Source organism: Camelus bactrianus, chromosome 14 (assembly GCF_048773025.1).
Source record: "Camelus bactrianus isolate YW-2024 breed Bactrian camel chromosome 14, ASM4877302v1, whole genome shotgun sequence".
NCBI classification, from domain to species: domain Eukaryota; kingdom Metazoa; phylum Chordata; class Mammalia; order Artiodactyla; family Camelidae; genus Camelus; species Camelus bactrianus.
Genome location: NC_133552.1, coordinates 48723885 through 48742116, shown reverse-complemented (window position 1 = coordinate 48742116; position 18232 = coordinate 48723885). Strand labels below are relative to the sequence as shown.

At 34.4% G+C, this 18232-nt stretch overlaps 1 pseudogene; it reads left to right on the top strand.

Moving 5' to 3' along the window:
* Window positions 1-6102: 6102 nt before the first annotated feature.
* LOC123618627 (U4 spliceosomal RNA) lies at window positions 6103-6230 on the top strand (annotated as a pseudogene).
* Window positions 6231-18232: the final 12002 nt, after the last annotated feature.

The following is an 18232-nucleotide window of genomic DNA, read 5'->3' as shown; positions in this document are numbered from 1 at the left end:
TATTGTGCATGTGAGTGTAAATATAAGGAATTTCAATTAGTTTGGAAAAGAGTCATTCTGGATTGCTATACTTTTTATATTCTAGGTTTGAATTTTGATCATTTAGGTCATATAGAAACAAATGTTAAGAAAACATAAATTATGTTTCTGCATTTTAAAACCATGTGATAAAAAATTCAAACACATGCAAAAGTAGAGATATTTTAAAATTAACTCCCACATTTTTCTTTTTAATTGAAGGCAAAAAAATAAAATAAACATGGCAAGCATGTTCCTTTTATTTTCAAAGCTACTGGTTCACTTATTTAAAACTTTAAAACACTTTCAAACTTACAGAAAGTTGCAAGAGTGAAAGATGAGAGGGAACATGTGTGGTTTATACTCAGAAAATAAACATTCTGTTGAGGAAATAGGTCCCACCGTGGTAATGCGTTAGAGCTGGTCATAACTCCTTTACATTACTAGGTGCTGTGTATGCTATATTGTGCTAAATGGAATTTTACCTGAGATAATCTCTGCATCTCTCTGCATAACTTTATACTGAGAATAACTTTGGCACATCATTCCATGATTTACATGAGCTCTTTCAACTGTAAAATCTGATACCTAGCCTTTTATGAGTAATTCCTAGACTTGGCCTATTATAAGTTCATTCAACATGCCCCTGGAAATGGAATGGTAACTCTGTATTACATTTTATGATGGTGTTTAATCTCACCTATTACCTCAAAAAGTCAGACTTGAACTGTTTAGAAAATTAAGAGTTGAAAGCATATCCTCTTTTGTTACAGCAATAATTATCACATAGCACATATTCAAAACCTGATGAGTACTGAATAATTTGATATTAACACTGGTGTTCTTTCTTCTTGCATTTGGTAAAGTGCTTTGAATACTGCACTGTTTTGTTTTAAATAAACCTCCTTTATATATGCACAGCTAATCAAGTAAACTTTCAGAACCAAATGTTTTTCCTGAATCATGATATAAAATAGTTAGTACCTGTAACAAATCCAGGTTATACAGTCTAATGGTTTTTATTGAGATTTTCCATTAAATACAAACCTATTTGTTTTTTACTATACTATTTTTATGAGACTAATTTAGTTGCTACTCAATGCAAGCCAGAAACCAACAAGTCTTTGAAGACTACTCTTCCTCTTTTGCTCTCCATATCCAATCACTTACTAGTCTGCCAATACCGTTGCCTCAATTGCCATAATATAATTACATCTTTACACTCCATAAAACATTCAATAGCTCGCCATCATGAACACTAAATATTTTTAAGTGGTGATACAAGGCCCTTCATGATTCGCACCCATCACTTTCTCCCAATTGCACACATTGTAACCAACACTAGCTGTTTCTTAGATGCAGTGGGGTCTCTCATGCTGCATGCCTTTTGTGTAATCAACTTCATATACCTGAAAATCAGCCCTTCTCAACTCCCTCCTCTCCACATCTGCCCTTGATCCTGTGAAGTGCTTCTCTATCAGTCAAGATACGGCTTAGGCATCTTCTCCATTGCTAGCCTTAATTGACCCGTCCATGAAATATGTTTATATCTCCTTTTGTAAACACCTCGCTTTTAGTGATTGTCTCACAATATTGGGACAATGCGTGTACCTGCTTTTCCCTCCATTATATATCTAAGTTCTTGAGGACAAAAATTCTTCCCAATGTATCTTTGTGTCTCCAGAAACAATAAAGTGTTTCACCCAGCTTGTAGACTCAGAAAACAAATGATTGTATTAATTTAGAAAGTGGTTGTCAGAAAATGAAGTGGGGAAAAATACAATTTTGAAGACCCATTAAAACAGAATCTTAAGCAAAAGAGATGGTAGAAGACAACAGTGGATTCTTTAGATACCTCTTCAGTGTAATTTTAATACCAGTGCTCGGATCTTCATTTATATTGATTTTTAAATAAATCCTTTAAAAATAAAATTAATACTAATGATAGTTCAATGTTGAAAAACTTTAATCATGAGTATAAAGTGCTGCAGCTCACCATCAGTTCTATGGGGACGTAATAAAGCCCGTATTCTCTGGAAGAGCATTATACCATATGAAAGGACAGTTTTGAGCAATTGAATAGCCATTGAAACATAAGCTTTTGAAACACCACTCACCATAATCCTTTTCCTGTTCAGAAAATACCAATATTAATAGTTCACATATATTGAGTAATTGCTTTGTTTTAGGGATTATTCTTGTCTCAGTTCAGTTAATTCTCCAAATGGCCATATGGAATACGTAATTATCCCCATTTAACATATTAGGAAACTGTAAAGTAGAGATGTGAAATATACTTCCCAAGATCACACAGTTGGTAAGTAGGATTGTACGATTTTAACCAGGCAGTCTAGCTTTAGATCCGTCTTCAAGCACTAAGACTCTAAAATATTGCCTAAATATGCGTGTCCTAAGGAAACTATACATAAATCAACTCTTTATTATTTATTAACAAATTTTAGTGCATTTTGGCTATTTTTTTTTCTAGGTTAAAACTAAATGACTTCAAGAGTTTCTACATATTACTTGTTTTTACTTAGAATTATTGGTGTCGAACCTACAGATCTTCCGTTAAGTGAGAGGGCATAATTTTTACTTGGCAGATAAAGTAATATAGCTGTACACAATTGTATTTTTTAAGAAATATATTCTCCATTATCTATATAAAATAAGTCAAACATGTAATTTTGGCATTTAAATGTAAACCAACATATACTGTATTTTTATCTCTTCCTCTTATTTCTCTGAAATTTTTATGGCTTATTTCATGCTCATAACTTTATAATAAAACCTCAATTAATCTAGGTGTATGAGGAATGAATTACTGGAGGCTCTGATTCAACCCTTACTAATAAAAAGGCTTTCAAGATGTATTAATCCAAGACCCAAGCACTAGGAACAAGATTTATGATGTGTCTAGCTAGTTAATAAGGAATATCTAAAATATATCATGTCAGTTTATGATTTTTCAAATTTAACAAGTTTCTCTCATGTAAATAATGGGTAAGCAAATGAGAGTGAAATAATGACATATGATGTCAGTTACAAAATGCTTTGGTCAACTCAGGCTTTTTTGTGGGTATGATTGAGAGTATTTATAACACATAGCTTTTAAGTCAGATATTATCACCTCAGGAATGAGACTGTGGAAGTTCTACACAAATTTCCTTTCTCTAAGACTTATTATTTGATGGATTTAATGTCATTGTATATATATTTCATACACAGATTCCGGGTTCAAAAAATAGGTAAAGCAATGAAATACATATTTTCTCTTATTTGGGAGCTGGAAAGTAGACTTCAGGGTACTGTTTCAGTCAACACAGGATGCAGTAACTACAAAATACCAATATCGTAGAAACACCAAGTTTTCTCTCTTTTTTACACTTGGTAGGTGTCTATCATTTGAACTGCCTCTTAAATGTCTCTACCTGCAAATACCACATGAGTACTTTGCCCCTCAGATTTCATTGGATGGAGCATGCTACTTGACTACACCTTATCAACATAACTGTAATTTTCCAGTATGCCCAGAAACAGAGGAAAACTTGATATTGGTAAATTGCGGTAAGATCTACTGCAGGGACCAAGATGGTAGGGAAAGACACTAGTGCTATATTCTCAGGTTGCTCCTATTAAGCCTATTTTACAATTTTTGGTATTTTTATAGTTTTGTTTCTAACATATTTTCATTTTTCCTTACTAAAATATGTCTTATTGTTAATAATGTTATTGTGTGGTACATCTGCAGATCCATTTCTTCTCTCCTATTTTTGGACTGCTCATTACTTACTGAAGACCTAGGAGAGCCCAGGAATGTTATATATATTTATGGAAGATAAGGAATTTTATGACTTCAAAATGTTTTTAAAGTATTATTTTCTGCTCAATATGAATTGAAAATTATTTAATTAAAATAGTGTTGTAATAGTAATTATTTGCTGTTTATTATTTAGAAAGAAGATATATTAAGGACTAGAAAATCAGCTTAAAATGTCTAGCAATATAAAAAAGAGGATACCATCAGGATCATACAAGGGTTCTGACAGTGGAAAGAGGCAAATATAAGATCAAAAGATGATGAGAGCAAAAAAGTTGTCTGCTAGAGTCAAATCTTGAGGTTAAGAAAAAAAAAATCTAAGAGGTGTCAAACAGCATCTAAAATATCTGAGTATATGCCAGGAGGTACATTTAACCATCATCATCTTTTTTACAACATTCTCTTTGGAACCTGAGACCCTGAGGACTTTTGCTTTGTACTACTTTCACATAAAATCTATAGGAATATCAAATTTTTATATTAAGTGGATACTTTGTTATATTTTTGATAGAAGGACTGAAAAAATAAATCTAATACTTCAAGGGAAGTTGCATATTTAAATTAAATCAAACCACTGCATTGCTGTTTGTAATGAGGCCTGTGACAATGCACTCTGTGCAAAATGTATAATGGGCCTACTTATGGATGAAATATCAAGGGTACTTGCCCAGCTACAGTAGAGGCTTCACAGAGTGAGTTGCTACAAAACTAGAGGCTACAAAAAAGTAAAGTAAACTTTCAGTTCTAAGAAAATAGATATAAATGTCCCTATGAGGCTCTTAAACACACTCACTAGTTCACATGTTTTTTCTTGCCTTATTCCCCGTACAATAGAAATATTATATAAATAGCTACAGGGTTGTAAATGTATCATGCAGGGCCAAGAATACAAACTCAAAAGAATGAAAAATTTAGGAATTAAAGAAAATAATATATTTAAATCCTTTTTTCTATTACAATATTGCTTTGCTCAATTTCATTAAAACTGAGACCATGCTTTTAGCTATAGGCCAAAGACAGTATTATTTATTTAAATATGACAATATGTCATTTAAATAAAATTGCATTAAAGAATTAATGCATACCTTGACCTGTTTATAAGAATTCTCTTTTGAGCTATAGTCGTAGGGCTAATAGGCACAAATAGTGCTTTGCAAATTAAAATGCATTATAATTTTGTAAGCACATTATTAATGAAGGTGATTACATATATATCCATATTAAGCTTTAATATGAAATTTTATTTTAGAGTTCATGTCATGGATTTCAGGTATTAATATAGTTACCATAACAACAGCATTGGATATTTAAGTACTTAAGGAAATTTATGTACCTGTGCAGTTTCATACATACCTTTTTCATTGAAATCTCTGGAGTGTTAAAATAAGAGTATGGTATATTTTTAGATAGTAAGCAACTAAAGAAATTAAAGATGACTTAAAGAAATAAAAACAATTATCAATATGAAATACATGGAACAATTTAAAAGTATTTTTCAAGACTTTTATTTCTTATGTGTGTATCTATCCATCTAGCTGAGTCTGCTTTTTTCAAATTATATGAAGATGTGTACTGACAGTTTCTTAAAAAACAATATTTAAAGGTTTCAAATAGCTGTAAGTTGAAGTTCATGAGTTCTTATACATTGTCAGAGCTACAATATCATATGGACTACTTCTGTCAATTATCAAGAATCTTTTTTGATATTTATCTAAAACAAATTTAAAACATAGTTCCTTTTAAAAAGTTTTCATGAGCATCTTAATTTACTTTTTTTCCTTTTTTAAACTTTTTTTTATTGAATTACAGTCATTTTACTATGTTGTGTCAAATTCCATTGTAGAGCACAATTTTTCAGTTATACATGAACGTACATATATTCATTGTCACATTTTTTTTGCCATAAGCTACCACAAGATCTTGTATATATTTCCCTGTGCTATACAGTATAATCTTGTTTATCTATTCTGCATATGCCTGTCAGTATCTACAAATTAATTTACTTTTATATAATTTTATTAATAAAGGTGTACATTTTTAGAGTAATAACTGTAATACTAATTTGGGGTTTAAAAAAAGCAAAAGCAAAACAACTCAAAAAAGCCCTCCCACCAAAATCTAATTAATTTTATATGTTAGAAAAATCAAATCTCCTCTTTTATAGTACTTTGGTAGTAAGTCCACCCTTTAGTCCAGAGAGATTATTCAATAGAAAATGGAATGGGAATGAAACCCAGTGATGAGTAATCTAGAGTGTTGGTGTGAGCTTTGCAAAGTGGCAGTATCGTAGCCAATGAGGTTTATCCAAGGCATGATTATTGCTAATTAAAGTGTTGGTGTGAAAGAGCACTGTACTCTGAGAGAAACACTGCATTTGTGCAAGCTAGACTAGAAATAAGACAATTTATTCAAAGAAGACACAATCTGGGTAATTAAACCTAAAATATATACATTTTATATGTTTTCAGCATTATATTAAGACCATTTATTTACAGTTCTTTCAGAGTCTTTATCTTCACTCTTTTGGCTTGAAAATGTGATTTTTTTTTTTTAAGAGAAAGGGCCAAAGATAACATGGCAGAGAATCCAGGCCTTGGGGCTCAACAATGTGGGTTAAAACATTCAGTAGAATAGTACAACTAGAGCCCTTAGTTATTACTGAGGACAAAATTACAACCAAATAGGAAGCAAAAAGATACTTCCTATCAGGTAGCTAAATCTCCCAGTAAAAGACTATAGTAGAACATATCTTATTTGAAAAAATTATCCAGAAGACTTGTTCCTTTTTTCTGGGTAAGACTGGCAGCTTTTATGGCTTCTTCAGTTGGTGTTAAGGTTTTTACTTTAAGATAGCTACCTTGAATACAGTGCTATGAAAGGTTTTAGATGACACATTAAACTTGATTGACACTTTGCTTAAAATTACCTGTTTATCCATGTGACTACTAGTCTCCAACTTACTGGTACAAACTGGCTCCAGACTGAGAGCTGTTAAGGCCAGGGACCATGTTTTAAGCATCACAGTATTTCTACTACTGAGAATAGTGGATGGTACATCTCAGTACTTGAGGCACCACACATGCATCAAATGGTAGTAACCCAGGTACTTTTGTTTGTGCCTATTCACCTAGGAACTTTTCTATTTTCTTACATTCTGTGTTATTTTTAGAGTCTGCAAAGTGCTCCAGATGCTCAAGGGTACTTCTATGCTAAACTGGAAGATTCTTTCTGCATTTTTGTTGGGTGTGGTCACTTCAATTGTATACGCCATATTTTATAGCCTAGACACTGACAGACATCACTTCCATCACTTGCTAAAGAACAGAATCTTCCATTAGCCACCTTATCAACACCAAATATTGCCAACACTAACAGAAAAATCTTACCTAGAAATCCCAAAGCAAATAGAAGCTTATATAAATTGAAACTTTGGTGTTATTAACCAGATGGCCCCATTGTCTTTCCCTCCCAATAAAACTCATAATCCTTAGTAAATAACAGGTTATCAGAAATGACAAGAAGAGTCATCATCTAGCCATTTCCACAACATAAAGATGATAGATTTTTGGCAACATTTCCTAATGATATTAACTTCTTGGGGGAAGTTTAGCTTCTTGTAACATACAGAACTCACTACTTAAATTAGTCTAGAGAATATTTTCTGACAGTTTAGAAAGAAGGATGAAAATTAGATCAACATTTTCAACACTAGTGTTAATTTGATACATGATAATATTTGCTAGACCTTCATTTGATGGAAGGTTAATAGTTTTCATTTAAACATGTTTGTGAGACACTGCATAATTACACATCTCCCTCCTGAATATTCTAAGTGTACATGAATGAAACAATGATTCTGAGATTTCCTACAGCAGAAACATCTTTTGACTTTTAACACAGCATTTCTAAAACTTATTTGCGTATAGAAAATACTTTTGAATCATTGTTTCATGGAATGGATATTGGCAAATTTTGGCCTAAAATGATGATGCGTATACTCAACAATAGCTAGTATTAATAGAAAACATAAAATCAAAATTATTCATTTTCTACATATAACCCAGGGAAAAGTGAAGGTTCACATAATTTTCTAGAGTTTATAACAAAAAGGCTCTCTCCAAAAAACTAAAGAATTGTAAAGAACTACATATGTCTTGTAGAAGAAAAGAGCATAAAGAGAAATAAAAGTCAAGGTATATTTAATACAGATCTTTGACTCTATTGGTGTTTAAAGACAAATTTAATCTGAATACTCTTTTCCGTAGATAAGTACAAGATATTTTAAAAAGAGATAAATTGACTACCTTAGCATTTGCAAGAGGATAAGGAAATGTGTAGAATTTTATTAGCTATTTTTAAGCAACACTGAAGGTCGATTGAAAAGTATGAACAAAGACCGAAAGACAAGAAAGAACAGAAATTATTCTGCTTTTGTCAAACAAATGAGACAGAAAATGGAATCAGTAGTAGATACTGGAGAGTTAGTGAAGCTCAGATCATGTAAAGTCTTGTTTACTATCCAGAGGTATTTGTTCTTCATTGTCAAAGCCATGGGGAGAAACTCAGGGGGTTAGTGCAAGGGCATGATCATACTGAGTTGTAGAAGGATCACACTGAAAGCTTCAGACCATAGTACACAAAGGTAACCACTGAGACAGGAATTGTGGTTTGAGAGTCTACTGAAACAGTGACCTTGAGGTATAGTTAGAGTGAGCAGTTGTGGAGCTTGACGAATAGGGGGTAGTCTTAGATCTGGGTTAGTGACTATATGGGTGATAGTACCATTGATGAATATAGAGTTAGGATGTGGAACAGAGTTAAGGTGAGGGAGAATAGTGATATCCAGTAAGGTCAGGTTAAATTTTAGTATCTTGTGAGAAATACAGATATGACTTGCCATCAGATACATGTGAGTGTCTTGAAAGCAAGATGAGAAATACAGGGTGCAGATATAGCATTAAGAATAACACAGAGGCAGCATGTGACTGCACAGGTAAAAAGCTAGCAGAGACAGATGGTGATACTGAGAAGGAATCATCATAGAGGGAGGAGAACCAGAGCAGAAAGATATCAAGAATAGAGAAATTATAGAAGGTGTGTTGTGAAGCCACCACAATGGTATCAAGTTTGGCCAGTTCAGCCAGGGTTAGTTGAATTTGGCAATTAAGAACTCACTGCAACTTTGCTTAAAGAGTTCTGGTTTTGAAGTTAGAAAAAAAATTAAGTTGCAAAAAAGTTAGGTATTGACCCTCAAATTAAGTACTTCTTATGGAAATTTTTCTTTGATGAGCTTTCTATAGAATTAACTGAAATTTAGTTTCTAGGGTTACAAACTCTTCTGATTAAAGTTCAGAAGATAATTTTTTCATTTATCTCTTTGTTATTTTGGTGAACAAAACTGGAACTGTTATGCAAAATTAGAAATGTTAATTCTAAGAAAATTATCATAGAAAACTTCTCGTTCAGCCTTTGTTTTACAGGTTATGAAACTGATGGATGGTGATCTGGAGGAAATGGAAAACACACCAATCTTAAGGTGTCTTAATTAGATAATCTTTCTTAACTAATAATTTAATATAGTTTGGAAAAGGCTATAATCTAGTATTACAATGTGTGAAGAATCTGTATTTTTAATTTTGTTCACTGATACAAAGAGATTTTCCTCAACTCTGTAATAAAAATTGAATTTAATCATGACACTTTGTTGGCATTTACCAAGATGTCATCATCAAATAGATAACTGCACTTAATTTTCTTCATGCTTTAATGTCATGATGACAGTGTCAGTTACACAGTACATAATAAAAATTAGAGGTTAGAATTGTTTTTCTGAATTTTGAATTTTTGTTTCTTCCAATGAAATTTTATATATATAGAAAATTTATATATATATAAGCACTAGTACTGACTTAATAAATCTGGACTTTTTTTTAAAATTAGTTTCTACATAGAGTGAATTTTCTTTAATGAAAACAAGAAATAATTTCAAAAAGACAGTCTTTCCCTGGAGTAGCCAGAAAGAGCAATTCACTGGTGACCACTGTAAATTGCTTTCGTACAATAAAGGATATTGATTCATTGGCACTGCATAAAGAGTGAGGACTTACATCCGAAAGATGCCAGGAAGAGTAGGGTGATATGGTATAAGGGGAATAAATTTAGTAGTAAAATGGAATAAGAGAAAGCACTAATATAATATTCTGTAGTGTAAACCTTGAGACCTGATGCAACATTTAAAAAGTAGCATGATTTTTAAAAATGCACTGTACATACATAAAGCAGAACAGTAAGCCAGAAACAAAGGGAGGAAAAGGATAAAAAACCAGCAGACCAAAAATAGAAGAGGATTATGGTTATGGGAATTGAGAATGAAGAGAGAAGCTGAGCTGAATGAGACTGACAGCAAGAGGATAACGAGAGGTGAAAAAGTTGAGAGGCAGTGCAGAGAGAAAGCAAAAAACTAACAGGACAGAAGGGAGGAAGCTGGTTGCAAACTAATCAGAGAGTAGCAGCTGTATGATGACAAGAAAGACTGACAGTAAATCACACAAAAGGCAAGGAGGGGAGCCATCAATTGGAGACGGTGGTTGGTACAGTAGAGGATAACGTTGGATTTGTTTTTAAGCAAACCATTCTTTCTTCTAGTAGTGGAGAGAAAATCAATATTACACGTTTCTTGAGGGTTTGCTGCATTGATGAACTAAACTTGGTATTAAATTTCAATCATTAAGCACATTTATGAAATATGAGCATATCTGGCATTTATTTTTGTGTATCTGTAAGGTTTTGATGTGTTTGCTAAGCTCTATCAAGGAGGCTGTGAGTTTCAAGGTAGTCCAATGGGGAATTTGAAATTTGTAAGCATGTAAAAATGATTAGGTACAGTAGAGAATGCACACTTAATCAGTTAAATTTCCCCAAAGTAAAATAGGTTTGACAGAGTTACTAAATTAAATCTGAACCCAAGAGGTCAATTCAATTAGATTAGTCTGCTTCTGGTTCAGACCGTGGGTGAGAGGAGGTTATAGATGACACTTTTAGACCTTAAATTATTCCAATTCATGTGATGAAGTTGACTGCTTTCTCTTTGTGAAAATGTTCTCTTTTCATGCCTTGTATGACACTTTTTCTGTTGTTTTCATTTTTTAACTCCTTCCCACTTCTACCTTTTGATCTCACTTTCTCTCTATGTATGGAGGTATTTTCAACCCCTCTCTTTATACTCTGTGTCATTCAAACTCATCTACTTTTAGGAATACGATACTTAACCTAGGAAAATGACTCCAAACTCTGTATCACTAGCTGTGAACTTCCTCCAGATTTTCCCACCAAGTAATGGGAAATTTCACTTTTCTACTTTGCTGTTTTCTTGGCCACAATATAGCTGATTCTGAAATTATTTTCCTTTACATTTTTATCTGTTTATTCTGTTTTCTATTTTTACTTTTTTTCTCCTTCTGTTAATGACAGTAGTGTCATCTCAGCTGCCCAGACATGAAACCTAGGAAAACTTTCCCTTTACCTTACCCTTCACAAGTCTTGAGTTATAGGGTCTTTCAATTCTCCCAAGTATTGTTACATATGATTAATTCATACATTCATTCAGCACAATTCAATCTACTATTTCCCAGATAACTATTGATTATTATCCAACAGCTGGGATATTACTGCACATGTACCATCCATATCCCTTACTTTATGAATATTCTACTAATAGAAAATAAAGAATAAAATAGCATTATGTGTTTCTCTTGGATGAAATCTGAAAGTAAACACATTTCTTTCCTCAAGATCAATAAAAAGCCATTCAATTCAAAAATGTATTTGTAGAAAATTATAGGTAAAAATAAGTTTTTCCCAAAGTTGCAATACATTGTTTCTTAAGTGTGTTGAATAACATCAATTTCAAATATTCTATCAATCATCAAATATAACCAAGCATTTGGAGTAAGGACTCCATGAAATGGTATTTTTCTTTATCTTTCTGGCTTTCTTCACTTAGAATGACATTCTCCAGGGACATCCATGTTGCTGCAAATGGCATTATGTTGTCATTTTTATGGCTGAATAGTATTCCATTGTATAAATATACCACCTCTTCTTTATCCAGTCATCTGTTGATGAACATTTAGGCTGTTTCCATGTCTTGGCTACTGTAAATAGTGCTGCTATGAACATTGGGGGTGCAGGTGTCTTTTTGAAGTAGATTTCCTTCTGGATATATGCCCAGGAGTGGGATTCCTGGGTCATATGGTAAGTCTATTCCTAGTCTTTTGAGGAATCTCCATACTGTTTTTCACAGTGGCTGCACCAAACTGCATTCCCACCAGCAGTGTAGGAGGGTTCCCTTTTCTCCACAGCCTCTCCAGCATTTGTCATTTGTGGACTTTTGAATGACGGCCATTCTGACTGGTGTGAGGTGATACCTCATTGTAGTTTTGATTTGCATTTCTCTGATAATTAGTGATATTGAGCATTTTTTCATGTGCCTATTGTTCATTTGTATTTCTTTCTTGGAGAATTGCTTGTTTAGGTCTTCTGCCCAATTTTGGATTGGGTTGCTTGTTTTTTCTTATTAAGTCGTATGAGCTGCTTATATACTCTGGAGATCAAGCCTTTGTCAGTTTCATCATTTGGAAAAATTTTATCCCATTCCATAGGTTGTCCTTTTGTTTTACTTATGGTTTCCTTTGCTGTGCAGAATCTTGTAATTTTCATTAGGTTCCATTTGTTTACTCTTGCTTTTATTTCTATTGCTTTGGTAGACTACCCTAGGAGAACATTTTTGAGATGTATGTGAGATAATGTTTTGCCTATGTTTTCTTCTAGAAGGTTTATTGTATATTGTCTTATGTTTAAGTCTTTGTACGGTGTAAGGGAGTGTTCTAGCTTCATTGATTTACATGCTGCTGTCCAGTTTTCCCAACACCACTTGCTGAAGAGACTGTCTATTCCATTGTATATTCTTGCCTCCTTTGTCTAAGATGAGTTGACCAAAATTTTGTGGGTTCATTTCTGGGCTCTCTATTCTGTTCCGTTGGTCTATATGTCTATTTTTGTACCAATACCATACTGTCTTGATTACCGTAGCTCTATAGTATTGTCTGAAGTCTGGGAGACTCTTTCTTTTCCTTCAGTAATGCTTTGACAATTCTAGGTCTTTTGTAGCTCCGTATAAGTTTTATTATGATTTGTTCTAGTTCTGTGAAGTATGTCCTGGGTAATTTGATAGGGATTGCATTAAATCTGTAGATTGCCTTGGGCAGTATAACCACTTTAACAATATTGATTCTTCCAATCCAGGAGCATGGGATATCTTTCCATTTTTTAAAGTCTTCTTTAATTTCCTTCATCAGTGTTTTATAGTTTTCCATGTATAAGTCTTTCACTTCTTTGGCTAGATTTATTCCCAGATATTTTATTACTTTGGGTGCTATTTTAAAGGAGATTGTTTCTTTTCTTTCTTTTTCTGTTGATTCATCATTAGTGTAAAAAAATGCAACTGATTTTTGAACGTTAATCTTGTAACCTGCTACCTTGCTGAATTCTTCAATCAGCTCTAGTAGCTTTTGTGTGGACCTTTTAGTGTTTCTTATATATAGTATCATGTCGTCGGCATATAGTGACACTTTAACCTCTTCTTTCCAATTTAGATCACTTTATTTCTCTCTCTTGTCTGATTGCTGTGGCTAGGACTTCCAAGACTATGTTGAATAGGAGTGGTGATAGTGGGCAGCCTTGTCTTGTCCCATATTTTAGTGGAGCTTTTGAGATTTTCACCATTGAGTACGATGCTGGCTGTAGGTTTGTCATATATAGCTTTTATTATGTTGAGATATGTTCCCTCTATACCCACTTTGCCGAGAGTTTTTTATCATAAATGGGTGTTGAATTTTATCAAAAGCTTTTTCTGCTTCTATTGAGATGATCATGTGGTTTTTGTACTTTCTCTTGTTGAAGTGATGTATTACGTTGATTGACTTGCGTATGTTGAACCACCCTTGTGTCCCTAAGATGAACCCCACTTGGTCATGATGTATAATCTTTTTTATGTGCCATTGGATTCTGTTTGCTAATATTTTGGTAAGGATTTTTGCATCTATGTTCAACAGTGATACTGGTCTGTAATTCTCTTTTTTGGTAGTGTCTTTGTCTGGTTTTGGTATCAGGGTGATGGTGGCTTCATAGAATGAGTTTGCGAGTATTCCTTGCTTTTCAGTCTTCTGGAAGAGTTTGAGAAGGACTGGTATGAGTTCTTCTTTGTATGTTTGGTAGAATTCCCCAATGAAGCCACCCCGTCCTGGACTTTTATTTGTAGGGAGGTTTTTTATTGGTAATTTGATTTCATTTCTAGTGATCAATTTGTTCAATTGGTCAGTTTTTTCTTGATTCAGTCTTGGTGGACTGTATGTTTCCAGAAACTTGTCCATCTCCTCTAGGTTATCCATTTTGGTTCCATATATGTTTTCATAATATTCTTGTACTATATTCTGTATTTGTATTTTACTTGTTGTAATTTCTCCATTTCCTTTCTTATTTTGCTTATTTATGCTCTCTGTTTTTTCTTCTTTGTGAGTTTGGCCAGAGGTTTGTCAATTTTATTTACTTTTTAAAAAAAACCAGCTTTTGGTTTGATTGATTTTTTCTATTTTTTTTAATCTCTATTTTATTTATTTCCTCCCTGATTTTTATTATTTCCTTCCTTTTGCTGACTTTGGGAGGTTTTGTTTTGTTTTGTTTTGTTTTGTTTGCTCTTCTTTTTCTGATTCTTTTAGTTGGTTGGTTAGATTGTTTATTTGAGATTGTTCTTCTTTTTTAAGGAAGGCCTGTATCGCTATAAACTTCCCTTTTAGCACTGCCATTGCTGCGTCCCATAAATTTTGTGTAGTTGTGTTTTCATTTTCATTTGTCTCAGGGTATTTTTTAATTTCAATTTTGATTTCATCATTGATCCATTTGTTTTTTTAATAGCTTGTTGTTTAATCTCCATGCTTTCCTTTTTTTCTCCTTTGTTTCTCTGTAGTTGATTTCTAGTTTCATGGCATTGTGGTCAGTAAAGATGCTTGGGATAATTTCTATCTTCTTAAAATTCTTGAGGCTTCTATTGTGCCCAAGTACATGATCAATCCTAGAAAATGTTCCATGTGCACTTGAAAAGAATGTATATCTTATTTTGGGGGGTGTAATGCTCTGAAAATATCCACCAAATCTAATTTTTCTATTGTATCATTTAATTTCTCTGTTGCCTTATTTATTTTCTGTCTGGAAGATCTGTCTAGTGATGTTAGTGCTCTGTTAAAATCTCTGACAATGATTGTATTCCCATCAATTTTCCCCTTTATCTCTGTTAGTAATTGTTTTATGTACTTAGGTGCTCTTATATTGGGTGCATATGTGTTAAGGAGTGTAAGATCCTCATCTTGTATTACTCCTTTAATCATATAAAACGTCCTTCTCTATCTTTCTTTATGGCCTTTGTTTTAAAGTCTATTTTGTCTGAAATCAGTACTGCTACACTGCTTTTTTGGCTTTTCCATTTGCATGGAATATCCTTTTCCATCCTTTCACTCTCAATCTATATGTGTCCTTCTCCCTAAAGTGGGTCTCTTGTATGCAGCATATTGAAGGTTCTTGCTTTATTATCCATTCTGCCACTCTGTATCTTTTGACTCGAGCATTTAGTCCATTAACATTTACAGTTATTAATGACAGATGTGTGTTTATTGCCATTTTGAACTTATTTTTGCAGTTGATTTGGTATTTCCTCTTTGTTCCTTTCTTCTTCCTTTTGTGGTTTGGTAATTTTCCTTTGTATTATCTTGGATTTTATATAGTTTTTGTGACTCACTTATAAGTTTTTGGCTTGTGGTTACCCTTTTTTGTAAGTCTATTCATCCATTACTATAACTGTTTGTATTAAATAGATGGTAATATAAGCTCAAACCCATCCTACCGAGCACAAAAATTCAAAAAAGAAAGAAAAATACTCTATATTTTCTTGCTTCTCTCTCCCACTTTTAATGATTTAGATGTCTTCTGTTACAATGTCATGTTTATTCTATTTGTAATTCATAGTAGTTATCACCTTTCCCGTTAGGAGTTTCTCATTTCTATTGCATCCTGCTTCTTTTCTATTTAGATTAGAGCTTTCAATATTTCTTTTAGCATCAGTTTAGTGTTGCTAAACTCTTCTAGTTGTTGCTTTTCTGTGAAATTCTTTCTCTCTCCTTCTCTTTTAAAGGATAGCCTTGCTAGATAAAGTATCCTAAGCTGAATCTTTTTTTTCTTTCAGGACTTTGAATATATCTTGCCACTCCCTTCTGGCCTGTAGTGTTTGTGTAGAGAAATCAGCTGAGAGCCCTATGGGGGTTCCCTTGTAACTCACTCTTTGCTTTTCTCTTCCTGCCTTTAGGATCACTTCTTTATCCTTGACTCGGCCATCTTGATTATGATATGTCTTGGTGTGTGTCTGTTTGGGTTCTTCCTGTTTGGGACCCTCTAAGTTTCCTGTACTTGGATATCTGATTCCTTCTTTAGGTTTGGGAAATTTTCAGTCATGATTTCTTCAAAGACCTTTTCAATGCCCTTTGTTCTTTCTTCCCCTTCTGAAACCTCTATTATGCGTAGATTGGCATGATTTATATTATCCCATAGGTCCCTTATGTTGTTTTTATTGGTTTTTATTTGTTTTTCTCTAAGCTGTTCTGATTGGGTGCTTTCTGTTGTCCTGTCTTCTAGGTCACTTACTCGTTCCTCTGCATTATCTAGCCTGCTTTGCCTAGCCTTTAGATCAGCTCTCATCTCAGCAAATGAGTTTACCAATTCTACTTGGCTCTTCTTTATAGCTTCTATTTCATTTTTGACATATTTTATATCTCTAAACAGTATTTCTTTTAGTTCTTTCAGTAATTTAATCACTCCTTTTTTGAAATCTTGATCTAGTGGGCCATCAATGTCTATTTCCTTGACCGTGCTTTCAGGGGATTTCTCTTGCTCTTTTAATTGGGAGTGGTTTCTTGCTTCTTCATCTTGCTCATATCTTTCTGGCACTGTGGCTTATGGAGTATCAGTTATCTATTGTGGTCCTTAAGGAATTTATTTATCTATCTAATTCTTATACAGGAAGAAAACTTTAAAGAAAAGAGAGAGAGAGAGAGAATTTTAAAATAAGGGAGTAAATAAAGGTTTGAAAACATTATATAATCAATAACAGGAGATAAAAACCAAGAGAAATAAAAATGAAATGAGGTGAATTTTTAAAAATAATAATAATAAAAATATTTTAAGAGAAAAATTTAAAAGGGACTAAAATGGGAAGCATATATAATTGTTTAAAAAGTAAACATTAAAAAGCTAATAGAAAATAGAACAGATTAAAAAAAAGATTAAAAAAAAAAAAGAAGGGGATGTGTTCTTGTGGAGACTGTGCACTCTTAAATGCTTTTTTATTGAGAGGTCTTTCTGTCTTCGCCCTGTTTCATGAACTCAGCTTGCTGCTTCCAGAGGCCCTCTGCTGGTGCCCCTCATCTTTGCTGCTCCCAGTGCCTATCGGGAAGCAGATCATGCCCCATCCCAACACTCGGTCAGGTGCTGTGTTCTTACATGGTGGCCGGGCAGGTCACCCCCTCCCAATGCCACAGTCAGATGCTGTGCTCAAGTAAGGTAGGCGGGCAGATCACGCCCCCTCCCAGCACCATGGTCAGGTGCTCAACTGCCAGGAAGGCGGGTGGCCACCTACCCTCTCCTGGTGCCAGTCGCTCCCCTGCTCTGTGCAGCTGCCTGCTCCACCCCGGGTCCACGCTCCATAGGTGGGCTGGGGGAAGACGGCGGAACAGCCCTGCCCCTGCCCCTGCTCCTTGCCAAAACTCAGCTCCTTGTTTGTCTTGACAGTGTGAGTTCTCTGAGGTACCAGGACAGAAAGATCCTATCTGCCTTGGGCTGTAAACAAGTCTCCATCTGGCCTTTGAGGCTGCTAAGCCCTTAGGTATAGATTCAGGTTTTGACCCAACCCCCACCTGGGTGCTAAGTGCAGGAGGATATGGTGGCTGTGCCTGAGCCCTGCCTCTTTTCTCTATAAGACCTTGGGCGGGTTTTTGGATTTAGGGAGTATGGTGCCCTTCCCGCCAGGGCACATCAGCCGTGTTGTTTTATGGAGCACCCAGGTTGTTTTGCCCTGTGTACCCACTCATCCATGGTGCACAGCACCCTGCAGTCCCCCACGGTGTCTCAGTGCATCTGCCCTAGTCCTCTGCCCAGCTCAGGCAGCCTGTCCCATCCCTGACCTGCCGCTTTGCCTCTAGGGCTGTGGGTTGTGGAGACCCTCTGTGCCCGTTTAACTTAGTTCTGTCGGTCAAGGGGTGCTCCACACAGATCTGAGCCTTGGAGGTTTCCCCT